This window comes from Octopus sinensis, linkage group LG1, assembly GCF_006345805.1.
Source record: "Octopus sinensis linkage group LG1, ASM634580v1, whole genome shotgun sequence".
NCBI classification, from domain to species: Eukaryota; Metazoa; Mollusca; class Cephalopoda; order Octopoda; family Octopodidae; genus Octopus; species Octopus sinensis.
This window is the reverse complement of record NC_042997.1, coordinates 176,437,103-176,452,504: the sequence shown is the minus strand read 5'-3', so window position 1 is coordinate 176,452,504 and position 15,402 is coordinate 176,437,103.

Genomic DNA, 15,402 nt, shown 5'->3' with positions numbered 1-15,402 from the left:
TTCCGTGTATGGAGAAGGGGGACAACTCTAGCACATTTCGCATTAATCTGCTTATTTTATTGTATTTTATTTTATTAATTCCGTATCTGAAATTAATCCGTGTAGGATGAGAAAATGGATTCTCAAAATTTTATCGTCCTTGGAACTAAGGAATAATCTATGATATTATTTTAAGATTCAGATGTAAATAGTTTTTTTTTTATATATAATTACATAATCTAGTCTAAATATATTTTTACCATAATTTTCGCATCTTGGAAGAAAAATAAGCTAATGAACGGAAAGCAATAAAGAATGAACGAAAGCAAAAGAAGTTATATATATTGTGTAAGTGGTGCTTTTAAATATCGAGAAGATAAGGGTGATGATGAACAGATTTCTATTTCATAGCGACTTTCTGGAAATAAAATGGTTTAGATATTTAGCCACAGAGACTGCTCTTACAAAACAAACTCCGTCGCTATTAAATTTCTTTGCCTATAACTTTTACTTTTATCATCTGGTAAGACATTGAGTTACTCAAAATTTCAAGTTAACGACATCTAGAGTTCAATTAATAATGGAATCTCAAGAATTAGAAATTAATGTATTGTAGGAATTCTCAGCTCTAGATAGATGCTATTTAGACGTACATCTCACTACAGTTGATAGCAAGACCTCTTAAACTGACGAGTATTATCTTGTAGTGCTGTGTTCAAATATACCTTTGACATCCTATACAGTCGGTAGAATTTCTTTCAACAACACTCTACCAAATAAATATACTGCTTAGTAAGATTTAAGTTGCTTCTTATACAATTAGACGCGTAGTCAGCAGGAGGATGAGGAGAGTTGCCCCCTAGCGCAAGTGTGATGGCGTGCAAAATTTTGTCTTCATCATGCTTGCTAATTAAGTTGGAGGCACCAAAATGGGTTTTGCTTAGAGCACTTAAAATCCTCCATATACCACCAACGGCAACATAATCCTGTCATACCACAGTATGAAAGGCAGCAAAGAATAAAAACCAGCTCTTACACTTTTTTAACCAGATACCAATAAGAGCTTCTTGTACTCAGCCATCAATGCCTAGAACAGTTTTCCATGAGCTACGATTGGAATAATTCCAGACTAAGAAATGCAAACATTCAAGAGTTGAAATGCACACATCTCTTGTGACCTCTCTCTGGAATAGTGTAAACCATTGATAAGACTATTGTTTATTAAATGTGTGTATAGACATCATGATGGATAAGTGGTTGAGAAGCTTATTTTGCAATCAAGGAGAGGAGGTCTGGGTTCAATACCCATTTCTTTACTGCCCACAAGGGGCTAAACATAGAGTGGACAAACAAGGACACAAAAGGATTAAGTCGATTATATCAACCCCAGTACACAACTGGTACTTAATTTATCAACCCCAATAGGATGAAAGGCAAAGTCGACCTTGGTGGAATTTGAACTCAGAACGTAGCAGCAGACGAAATACCGCTAAGCATTTCGCCCGGCATGCTAACGTTTCTGCCAGCTCACCACACTTTTGGGTTCAATACCACTGCATGACACCTTGGGCAAGTGTCTTTTACTGTAAATAACCTTGGGCCAACCCAAGCCTTATAAGTGAAACTGAGCAGAAAGAAATTTTGAGAACGCCCATCAAATGTTTTGTATCTGTAGTTAAAAGGCTCAACCTTGGCATACTCTGTGTAATTCAGAACCATCATCATCATAAGTTTAACTTCCACTTTTCCATGCTCAAGGATTTTGTTGAGAGGAAATTATCTATGGCTGAATGCCCTTCTTGTCACCAACCCTCACCTGTTTCCAGATAATCCCTGAGACTAGACATGTTTTCAAAGAAGATTAGAAATGAAGGACACAGCTTGCTGGACAGTGATACTTATTTTCAACTATCACAAAATATTAAAGCAAGGAGACAGTAACATATATATATACATAACAGGCTTCTTTCAGTTTCCGTCAACCAAATCCACATGCACAAGGCTTTTGTTGGTCTGGGGATGTAGTAGAAGACACTTGCACAAGGTCCCATATGGTGAACTGAACCCAAAACTATGTGCTTGGCAAGCAAATGTTACCATACAGTCATGCCGAGTCTACCTGAAAAATACTTGACTGAGTGATCCCCTTCGATCATGAATAACAATGGGATTGCACCTAGGAAGTTACCTTCTGAGGCACAAGTCTAAGCAAATTTGTTTACAGAAGACCAGCAGTCTACCTTGCATACCAGCCTCCCCACCTCCATGCTATTGATGTTATCCAAAGGAAAGGCAAAGGCTGATACAGCTTGGCACCAGAGACATCACAACTCATTTCTACAGCTGAGTGAACTGGAGCAATGTGAAATAAAGTGTCTTGCTCAAGAACACAACACACAGTTTGATCTGGGAACCAAACTCACTAGCGCATGATTGTGATCCAGACACTCTATCCACTGAGCCATGTGCCTGACTACATACACAGTAATTCAAGAGTCGGTTAATTCACTTGATTGAATAAATGGAATACTCATTATCATAATTTATGGAGATCCATTTTCTATTTATGTAAATATTGGTTTCATATTTTAGCACAAGGCCAGCAATCTTGAGTAAGGGATTAAGTTGATTACATTAGCCCCAATGTTCAACTGACACTTAGTTTATCAACCCTAAAAGGATGAAAGGTGAAGTCAAACTCAGTGGAATTTGAACTCAGAAGTTAAAGACAGACAAAGTGGCTGTGTGGTAAGTAGCTTGCTTACCAGCCACATGGTTCCGGGTTCAGTCCCACTGCGTGGCACCTTGGGCAAGTGTCTTCTACTATAGCCTCGGGCCGACCAAAGCCTTGTGAGTGGATTTGGTAGACGGAAACTGAAAGAAGCCCGTCGTATATATGTATATATATATATATGCATATGTGTGTCTGTGTTTGTCCCCCTAGCATCGCTTGACAACCGATGCTGATGTGTTTATGTCCCCGTTACTTAGCGGTTCGGCAAAAGAGACCGATAGAATAAGTACTGGGCTTACAAAAGAATAAATCCTGGGGTCGAGTTGCTCGACTAAAGGCAGTGCTCCAGCATGGCCGCAGTCAAATGACTGAAACAAGTAAAAGAGTAAAAAATGAGTAAGAGTATTGTATGAGTGTATATAAATATACATTTGTAAACAATAGTTGCACCAGACATTTAATCCCAATGAAGGGTTCAATAAGCTAGCAATCAATAGGAGACAGTTTAGTACCTAACTTTTGAGAGTTTGTATTTGTTTGTCTCAGATGATATGAGCTGCAGGGTTAATAAGTGGTTTACCCTTGATTTATACAGCAAATAAGAAAACGGAGAGGATATAAAATTGACAGATATCAGCCGGTAAACATTCCAGTATGTCTATTTATTCAAATGTATTGGATGAATACACACACGCATGTACGAGTGGTACAGATTAGCGAGTGAAAAAAAAATGGTAACTGCATAAACAAGGGTGTGAATACATATAAGCATATAGAAACAAGTGAGCAAATTGGCAAAAAACTAAATGGGTTTGCAGGTGCTAGTTCCTTACAGCTGTTTCTGCCAAGTTATGCAGGGATGAGCAGACAAGCTGTTTCTTCAGTGTTATGCAGGGATGAGCAGACAAGACTTGGATAATGGATGTGCTCCTAGGCTTCTTTGGAGGGGACTAACACATATAAAAGTCAGTTATTTGCTATATATATATATATGTGTGTGTGTATACAAGGGGGTACCCAAATAAACTGAAATTTTAACATTATTTTATTCACTTACTTTTACATCATCATCGTTTAACGTCCGTTTTCCGCGCTAGCACGGGTTGGACAGTTCGACCGGGGTCTGGGAAGCCAGGGGCTGCTCCAGGCTCCAGTCTCATCTGGCAGAGTTTCTACGGCTGGATGCCCTTCCTAACGCCAACCACTCCGCTTACACTTTTATTGTCTTCAATGTATTCTTCATCTGAAGCAATGCATTAGTCCAGACACTTTTTCCACTGTTCAAAGCAGTCCTGGAACTCTTGTAAAGTGATGCCTTTTAACGTTGTCTCCATGGTTTTTTTCTTCACCTCTTTCACATCTGCAAGTTCCATAGCAGCAGCTTTCATCACCAGTGATGATCTTTGAAAGGTCCAGATTGTACTTTCAGTTCACAGCACACATTCAGTCATGTTTGCTTTTGATCTTCCGTGGGCAAGCAAGACACAAATTTTGCTGCAACTCTTTTCATTAGCAATTCCTCTCTCAAAATTCATTGGCAGGAACTCCAGGACACACCATTCATATCAACAAGTTTGTCAATTATTGGTCCTTCAAGATCTCATGAATTTTCATGATGATTTCATTCGTTCAGGAGGCCAACGGTCATCCTGGATGGAGTTGATCTTCAGGCAACAAGTGACAATTCCTGAAGTGTGAAAAACCACTCGTAAACTTGTGTTTTGCTGTTTCCCCCAACAGAAAACAGAATTTCACGGAAGCATGTTGTACCTTTGTTTCAGCCATTGCAAAAATCAACAAACAAGGGAGAAGCACTGCAAAACAAAGATGCATCACATGGCAGAACAACTTAACTCAATGACTCCTGTCAGCAGACTGATGTCTGAAGTGGCTTCTAGCAGCAGAAGCCTGAAATACAATGGGATTGTCCCACAGACAACATTTCTGGTTACTTTTAGGTACCTCCTTATATATATATATTGATAGAGCAAATAAAATTTTATCTAAATAAATATGTTAGGGTTGTACAATTGTTTCTGGGGCTTTTTCAGAGGTTAACTCATTGCAAAACTTATTGGTTTATATATGTGAAAATTTTCAAGGAGAACAGTCTAAAAAAAGAAAAACAATAAAAAATGTACTAGACAGAGAACAAAGATTGCTATAATCAACTAAAATACTATGCTTCAGCATGACCACAGTCCAAATACAGAACTTTATTAAATAAAGAAAATATTAAACTCTAGAAGTCCTAACTGTAAATCAACCACTAGAAGAGTTTACAAAAATTAGGCACCGTCCCCACTAAATTTCAAAAAAAATATTTATTAATTTATTGTATATTCTTAAGAGTTGAATGAGCACAAACAACAATATAATTGAACTTTAAAATGCTGAAAGGAAAACACAATTAATGAGAATAATCATTAACCTCATGTAGAACTAGCAGTATCACCCGGCGTTGCTCGGGTTTATAAGGGAAATAACTATATAAGCATTTTTAGAGATGTAAAGTATAATAGCCATCTCAATATGGCTAACCACAAAGGGGGGGGGGTGTTACTGTAGCTTTTTACGCTCTGAAATTTAATAATACATTTTTAGAGAGTTACTTCCCTTATATATGCCAAAAATGCATTAAAAATGGGAAAAATTGATGGTAAATTTTTTTTTAAATCGTAGACTCATCGTAGACGCGCACTAATACCCAGAAGGGCTCGATATGAATCACGACTATAAGATACCCGGTTTTGGTTAAACTGCACCGCAAAATGTGGGAGTAGTTAGGAATCTAAATCGTAGGAGACAGACAGCACACAACCTCACTTTTATATATAAAGATTAGAATGATATTTGATACTCAATATTACCTAGAAATAAAGCATACAACTGGTGCTGATTTGTTGAATGAGAGTCATTATAATTCTCCATAAATTTATTTCAAATATAATGTTTATATTATTGGCAGCAGAAATTCATTTTTCCTTTTTATTCATAAACTTATACTTCCATAACAGTAAAAAGAAATAATACAAAGGCATTCCAGCCTTAACAATGCTGTAAATATATATTTTTTTCTTTCAATGAATAGACAATAAGTATCACCAGCTGTCACTGGTGAGCAACTTGTTAACATTTATGAATGATTTTGTTTCAGGTATTGTTTTAATCTTAGCAGCACCTATATATATATATATGGAAGTATGCTGTGCGTGAGAAGACCCGGCAAGACAAGTGAGACCGTAACCCGTGGCCTCTACATGGGATGTAGCCAGTCCACTTATGCATACCTTCCCTTCTTGGGATACAAAACTCTACATGTGAAGACCTGTTGAGGCAAGTGAAAATCGAAATCGATCAACATCAATGGAAATTGCAGCTGTGCTACCAATGCCGGTGGTACGTAAGAGAACCATCCGAATGTGGCCACTGCTAGCATCGCCCCGACTGGCCTCGAGCCGGTGGCACGTAAAAAGCACCATCCGATTGTGGCCATTGCCAGCCTCGCCTGGCCCCCGTGCCAGTGGCACGTAAAAAGCACCATCCAATCATGGCCATTTGCCAGCCTCGTCTTGCACCTGTGCCGGTGGCACGTAAAAAGCACCCACTACACTCACGGAGTGGTTGGCGTTAGGAAGGGCATCCAGCCATAGAAACATTGCCAGATCTGACTGGGCCTGGTGCAGCCTCCTAGCTTCCCAGACCCCAGTTAAACCGTCCAACCCATGCTAGCATGGAAAGCGGATGCTAAATGAAGATGATGATGATGGTGATATATATATATATATAATTTAAAAATAGGATGAAATCTTTATAAGAATTTATCAAGTAGTTAGCGTGAAAAACCTCATAAGAGAAAAAAATATCCATCAATTTTTTTCCACTTAAATATATTTATTTTTATTACATAGAGGGCATTATTACACATAAATGCCACATGCTAGGAGGGACTCTTAAAGTCAAAACTACTAAAAAAAATAAACATATCGTACCAAAAACAAGTCTCGAAGCAAGTCATTTAAAAACAGAATTCAGCTGCAGATCACTAGTGATTTCATAATTAGTGCAGTTATATGCGCTCTTCACTCATCAGTCAAGCATAATTCAAGATTTATAATGAATGAACAAAAACAACATACCAGATGAACAACTGTTGCATCCACCGTAGTATATCGAACTGTTCACCCCTTACACATCTATGTAAATGGTGGGCTTTTTTGAATTGCATTTCAGTAACAATGTTCTTATTCGGAATAAAAATTCAGTATTGAATATAATAAATATATATATATCATCGCCATCATCATATCATTGTCATCTCATCATCATCAATTAATGTCTACATTTTATTCTGGCATGGATTGGACAGTTTGACAGGAGCCGGAAAGCCAGAAGACTACTCCAAGCTCTGCTGTCTATTTTGGCATGGTTTCTATAGCTGGATGTCCTTCCTAACACCAACCACTTTACAGAGTATGTGGGGCACTTTTTATGTGGCACCAGCAGGAGTGAGGTCACTAAGTAATTTGCAAGACAAGACTCCTCAACTGAGGAATGAGTAGTGTTGAGGAAAGTAGCTTGGTTCCAGGATGATGAGAAGTTAGAGTATGAATAAAGGAACAGAAAAAGTTGTCTTGCAATAGAAGAGATACATGGCTACTTCAGTTGGAGTAAAGACAAAGAGATAAGATAGTGAAGATGTGACAGAGAATATACCCAAGTTACAGGGAGATGTATATAGTAAAGTTATGGCATAACATTCTAATCAGTCATATGTCATAATGAGTAACATAATGTGTGGTGATAAAAACATATTTCTGCTCTCTGACTTATATTGAGTGTGCTTTTCTTTCTGACTTATGGGAAACTTGACTAATAACATATATATATGTTACGGCGGTGCATCAGCATGGCCGCAGCTCTGAGCTGAAACTAGTAAAAAAAAAAATATATATATATATATATTTATAATAAGTGTTGGTCGTATACGAGTGGGTATATATTTATAAAAAAGAAGTTTGAAAATGTCACTATATAAGATAAAATTTTAATTTTCTTAGAAATTTTATATGTTTCAGTACTTCTTGAAATAACAAACCTTATCAAAAATATTTTATAAAGTTAAGTGTAATAAAAAAGTTTATAATTGTTTCTTACTGGTCTCAACAGAATCCACGTGGTATTTTTTGTGGTGAGTAAGCATAATAGCTGTCTTATGTGTTCGAATAAAACTAAGGTAATCATATATATATATATATATATATATATATATATATATTTTATCTTTTACTTGTTTCACTCAGTTGACTGTGGCCATGCTTGAGTACCACCTTGAAGGGTTTTAGTTGAACAAATCAGCCCCTGGAATTATTTTTTAAAAGCCTGGTACTTATTCTTATTTTTTTATTGCCCACAAGGGGCTAAGCATAGAGGGGACAGACAAAGGGATTAAGTCGATTACATCGACCCCAGTGCATAACTGGTACTTTATTTATCGACCCCGAAAGGATGAAAGGCAAAGTCGACCCCGGCAGAATTTGAACTCAGAACATAATGGCAGACAAAATACCGCTAAGCATTTTGCCCAGCATGCTAACCTTTCTGCCATCTCGACGCCTCTGGTACTTATTCTATTAGTATATTTTGCTGAACCGCTATATGATGAGCTTTCAGTTTCTGAGAATAAATGTAGTTTTACTAGATATAGTAATCAGTAAATATCTGTAATTCCATAGATGTTTTATTGTTGCTTGCTGTTTGAGTTGGGCTGGTCAGTGTAGATATTTTTTGCTGGATATGTGAATAATAACTGAAGCAATGTGTGAAAATTTAAATGAATATTTATTGCCAGACATAAAGGTATTGGTGTTGGCTATTTACAATGAACAACATAAATACTTGTTGACTCGGATAGAAACAGATTGCTCTGAAATTATAAAAATCTATCTGTAAGACAACACCAAGGTCAGCTGTGGAAATCTCTGTGGCAACAGAAGTTCTTGGCTGTCTGCTTTGGTCATCTGCACAAATGTCTGGAACTGTTTGATGGCAAAAGCGAAGATGCATAAGTCAGCCACCTTCAATACTCTGCAATTAATAAAGCGGCAAAATGGTCTTTCATCGGGTACAAAAGAACATTCTAGAAAATCGCTTCATGCTGATTGGTTGCTTAATAGACAGGCCACATGAAACTATGATGGTTTGCTTATGTGGTGTCTGACCAATTATTTAGCAGATGAGGTTTCAAATTACCACTGCAAATGTTTTCCTAAAATATAATATTGTATAAATAAATCAGTTTGATTCAAGTTATATTTAAAAATCTTATTAATGAGAAAAAGTGTCTTATTAAACTGGTATTCTTGTATTGTATCACCGGAACATCAGGAAAGGAATACTTGGAACAAATCTTGCATGTGTTCTCTTAGGAAATATGTTTGTCAGACTCCATACTTTTGAAAATTTAGAGGGAATTGGTGAGCTTCTCAGGTTACATATGAAGTTAAAAGTAAGATCAGAGACAGCTACATTTTCAAAATACAGTTTAGGATTTAGGCAGTTGTTTGTCTGTTTCATCTATTGGTTTTTTTTTTTTTTTGGTTTTTTTATTGTGGTAGGGTTAAAACTTGTAAATGAATTTTTAATAAATGGTCAAGGGAATATTATTGTGCTTGTTGCAAAATCACCCTAAGAGTTGCAGAAGAGGTCGGGAGTTTAGAACATGAACCATGGAAAGATCCATATTAGATATATTACAGGACCATATTTGAAATAAGGACATTCAAGAATGGCGCAAAGTGAACAATCTAGTCATAGAATATAAAAAGCACAAATTCCACTGGGTCAGATGTATTACAAGGGTTACAAACAAGAGATGGATTTGTGCAGTTATCAAGTGGTATCCAAGAGACTGGAAGGAATTATTCAGGAAAACCTCTAAGATGACATAGTTAAACAATTCAAGCCCAAATGGAAGGTAAGAGTGCAACCAAATGAAACATGATGTTATAGGGACACTTTATAGTATGTTAAAAAAAACAATATCTTGCATCTTTCTTCTAATTATTGTACTTTCGCCAGTTACCACAACTAGGTAACAGAAAATGTCTACTACTTTGTGTGAGTCATCTTAGTAGTTGATGGACTTTATTTTCTGTCCACTACCTACTGGTGTACTTCTGTAAAATATATGAAGTCAATATTCATAGTCAATCTGACAGCAACCCCACTGATCATTTTTGAGTTTTGGCTAATCAGTATTGAACTACTATTAACTTTGTTCCTACATGTTTTATAAGGCCACTTCCCAGAGTGCTTGGATTTTGTATTCTCTTTTGTATTCTCTTTTGTATTCTTCTACCCCCCTCTCTCTTTCCTTAATTCTTAGAACTTCGCTCTTTGTCATATTGGCCTTCAAGCCTTTACCCTATGAACCACTCCTTCAAGTTTTAAGCATTTTCTGTAATGTAAACAAGATGAACGACATATAACAATTCCCAAGGACATTTAATTTTGAACAGACTGCCTGAATTACATATTAAGAGTGTGTGTTTCACTGTGAGTAATAAAGATCCTGAATGTAGTGAATCTACCAAGAGAGAAAAATGAGTCCAGTACTGTTTGTTGGATGTATAAATTTAATTTGCATCAAGGACGGGGGCCACACAAATGATCTGGGAGTGACTGGGCATTAAAGATATCATACAATGTATACAAGAAAGATGACTGTACTGGTATGGACTTGTGATACTGAGAAAAGGGCTATGAACTGAAGATATGAACAAAAGAGGATAACGCCAATCCCATGATGCAGGATCTCACTGATATTTTGACAAAGCACAGAAGTGACTCACAATATACTCTGCAATATATCTGTCCAACTCATACCAGTATGAAAAATAGATGTTAAAACTATGACACTAGTAATGCTGATGATAGAGAAGAGTTGGTAGGAACTCAGTATTATGTAAACAATACAAACAACAAATGCTTAAATAGTGCAGTCAATAAAATTTCAGCTTAACTGACGGAGAATCAATAGAGTAAGTATGCCATGTAATGTTTTGTATTATGATCAGTCAAAACCTTTTTTTTTTTAGATTCACTGGAAGCAGTAGATTTTTCCCATTTCTTATGTAGCAGTAGATTGTTTCTATTATGAAAGTAGCAGAAGATTATTTTTATTACTAAGATATTCTTTTGAAATTTATATTAATAAAAAAAAATATTTATCTATTTATTTTAAATTAAAATATAAGAAGGCGCATGGCTCAGTGGTTAGAGCGTCGAGCTTACGATCGTGAGGTTGTGAGCTCGAATCCCGGACCGGGCTGCATGTTGTGTTCTTGAGCAAGGCACTTTATTTCACGTTGCTCCAGTTCACTCAGCTGTAGAAATGAGTTGCGACGTCACAGGTGCCAAGCTGTATCGACCTTTGCCTTTCCCTTGGATAACACTGGTGGCGTGGAGAGGGGAGGCTGGTATGCATGGGCGACTGCTCGCCTTCCACAAACAACCTTGCCCGGACTTGTGTCTAGGAGGGTAACTTTCTAGGTGCAATCCCATGGTCATTCATGACCGAAGGGGGTCTTTACCCTTTAAAATATTTATATTAAAAAATACATTATTTAGCTATTTATTTACTTATCTAAAAATAGTGGGTCAGTGACCATTGCTATTCTTAGCTCCTGTTAGATCAAGGGCCAGAATATCTGATGGTGTTAAAATAGTTAATATTTAATTTGAAATGTTGCAGGTTGGTTGATAGATGAAACATATGGGTGGGAAGAGCAATCCATAAAATACACATAGTCAAAAAAAGTTTTGTTGAAATCAAGAGTTAATATATGAAAGATATAATATGAAGAGCATGACATTATAGCTGTTATAAAAGGAAAAGAGATTAGTCTGTAGTGGCACAAGCAGTCAGCACCATCTCCGAGACTGGAGCGAGACCTTACCTGCATCCATTTGCCATGCGCGAGATCACTACGAGGCTCGCAATGGAAACTCTATATAAAGGGAAAACCCGATTCAAATTTCTCTTTTTGGCGCCACCTTTCAGCAGCACTGGCTGAACACCACCACTGGCTGGACCAGTCTATATGTTGTATCTCCAGAGGCAATGTGCCTGCACTAACGGAGCTACTACACACAGCTAAAGATGGTAGCTGAGAGCAGCACACTTCATCTATCCTGTAAAACCTGTAAATAAAGCAGTTATAAATAACATTTGTACTTGAAGTTTTCTCACTTCGCCTGCTGGAAGCCTGACCTACACGAAGAACAAAAAGACGATGGAAGAAGACAATATTCTTCCGATATCGTAAACCTTGCCTTCCATTACAAGTCCATCAATTTGGATTACATGAGGTGACATATTTAGAAAGCTCAACCAAACAGAGAACATTGTTGTAAAGAAGAAAACTATATTGTAATGGCTGAAAGGACAAAGGACATAGCATATTGGTGTGCCAGTAGTTTGGATACGTTGATCTTCTGCATTTACTTATGGATTTTCTCATTAGTACTTTGTCAAGCTCAGCAAAGATTATGCTTCATTGATGAGGTCAAGAAAACATGACTGGATTTGTCTCTCATGCTTATCTTTTATCTTTTACTTGTTTCACTCATTAGACTGCAGCCATGCTGTAGCACCACTTTGAAAAACTTTTTTTTTAAAGCTTACTACTTATTCTATTAGTCTCTTTTGCTGAACCACTAAGTTAAAGGGATGTAAACAAACAAATACCACTTGTCAAGTGGTGATGGAGGACAAAAACAAAGACACACACACACATACATACAATGAGCTTCTTCCAATTTCCATCAAATGAATCCACTCATAAGGCTTCGTTCAGCCCAAGAAGATACTTGCCCAAGGTGTCCTGCAGTGGGACTGAACCTGGAACCACTTAAATTATTTTTAGTTAGCTTTTTAATGGTCTCTGCGTGTTAACAATGATTTAACTATTCGATTATCAAATTCTAATACATTAGCAATAACTTATTTTTATTGTATCCGTCTACCTTTTTGTTCTTCCACTGAAAATCCCTCATGTTGAGGAAAATATCCACTTCACAGTAGATGCCCATAATATTTAAATAGTTAAACATAGAATATACTATTTTTGGATTTGGTTTGCAAGATTCTTTATATGAGTTTATGTGTTGAAGCATATTCTGTTGTGTCTGGGGAGAGTCATTTTCTTTTTGTACCTTCCATACTCTACCAACATGCCAAAGACCATCATAGAGGCAAGTTAGGTCAACTTGACATCTGCATCTTATCCAAGCACCCAAAAGACCCAACATTCAGACAAATATGGGAGTATGTCCTTATAAATAAAACCTCCCAATACTAAACAGGAAATATACATAGTAGATATAATACCTCCATACCCACAGTTTACACAGGTAGAGTAGAATAGTTAGAGGACTGTTATGTAGATTTATGTAGATAGAAGTATGTGTGGGTGTGTGAGTGTGTGTATGCACATGTATTTTTTTTTATTGTATGTAAGCATATGGATATGAAAATAAACAGATCAACATACAGATGGATAGGAACATAGATTATAAGAGCAGACAAGCACACATATACAAATGGAGACTGACACACATGACCATATATATACACACACACTTTACTCCACACAAGGACACATATGGATCCACGGATCCACACATAGAGATGCACATCCATACATACATACATGGAACATAGTTGCATAACACACACACACAAGGAGACAGAGTTGTATACATATACAAACACACACTCACACACACATACATAGAAAATACACAAACACGGACATGCAAGCACATGAATATACTGGATACATATATACAGATGCACACTCACACATATACATACATACATACAAACGCATACATACATACACACATACATACATACATGCATGCATGCATAGGCACACACACATGCACACTGACCCACACACATGCACACAAACAAACAAAAAGGAACGCAGTGTAAATAACGGACAGAGCCAAGACTATTGAAAAGGTTGCAAGATGCAACGAAAATTTTAGGAAAATAAAAACAAGAAATAAATGGAAATTTTACCAATGAGTGTGTTACATTATAAGGAACAAAAAGAAAATGACTCTCCCCAGGCACAACTGAATAGAATATACCATTGCACACCAACTATATTATTAGGCCCAGACTTTCTCAACAGTTTTCTATCAATGTTAATACCAATTTAGCTATCTTTCTTACTTTCATCAACCAACAGCTTTTCATGTTTAGTTCCTTTCTCAATTCTTCAGTGTTTAACTGTTGCGGGTGGCACGTAAAAAGCACCCACTACACTCACGGAGTGGTTGGCGTTAGGAAGGGCATCCAGCTGTAGAAACATTGCCAGATCAGACTGGGCCTGGTGCAGCCTTCTGGCTTCCTAGACCCCAGTTGAACCGTCCAACCCATGCTAGCATGGAAAGCGGACGCTAAATGATGATGATGATGATGATATTCAGAAAAATGTTCTGTGAGCCTGTTGGGAGTGACACAAAGAAATAAAAACAGTCAAAGGTGATGAAATTAGATCAGAATTTGAAAAATGAATTTTCACACAAGTAGATACTGGCATCTGATGTTCAAAATATAGTTTATCCCATGATAATTGTATATATGAATATAAATACACATATACACACCACAGACTCACACACACATACACACACACAACCCATGCCAACATTACACACAGACACACAAACCTAGCTTAACACTACATGAATACAGATATTTACATGTAAACACTACACACATAAATTGTGATGTTTATTAACTAAGAAAACATTGCCTTCTGATATTGCTTACATCCACGTAAACACTTATATCTGGAACCTTCTTAAATGTGGTATTGTCCTTCCAACCTTCTTGTTACACACACAATATATCCATGAACAAAAACAGAGAGAAAAAGTTTTTCATTGGTTTTATATTTTTTATGCCAGATGTAAAAAAAGATTACATTTTTAAAAATCTTTACTTTGTCTTTAGTGATGATAATTGTTTCATTATTTTTGGTATAAACACCAAAAACCAGATGTAAATATTGGCTTCCAATTATGGCACAAGGCCAAAAATTTCAGAGCAAGGTGGGGAATTGATGACATCAGCCCCAGTGATCAATTGGTACCTATTTTATAAATCCTGAAAGGATGAAAGGCAAAGTTGACCTCAGTGCATGGTAGTGACTCTGCCAGCTCACTGCCTTGCCAAATGTAAATGTTGGAAGCAAGTTTCATCTTAATTGAGGTTAATAATACAAAAAATTACAATTATATTAAATATAGCTCAGTTTAAACTTTTCATTCAGAACATCAATGTTTGATATAGTTGATATTGTCTTTTTTGTACATTTTTATATTAAAATGTTGAAACTAGGTAACTTTTGTTTTTTTGTCCTTTCTATCACTGAAGATAGTTTATGTCTATTCAAGGTAAATTTGTAAGAAATCCATGAATGGATTCAAATTTTTTGTTACTATGCAGGAGTGGCTGTGTGGTTCCGGGTTCATTCCCACTGCGTGGTACCTTGGGCAAGTGTCTTCTACTATAGCCTCGGATCGACCAAAGTCTTTGAGTGGACTTGGTAGACAGAAACTGAAAGAAGCACGTTGTATATATGTATATATATATGTGTGTGTATATG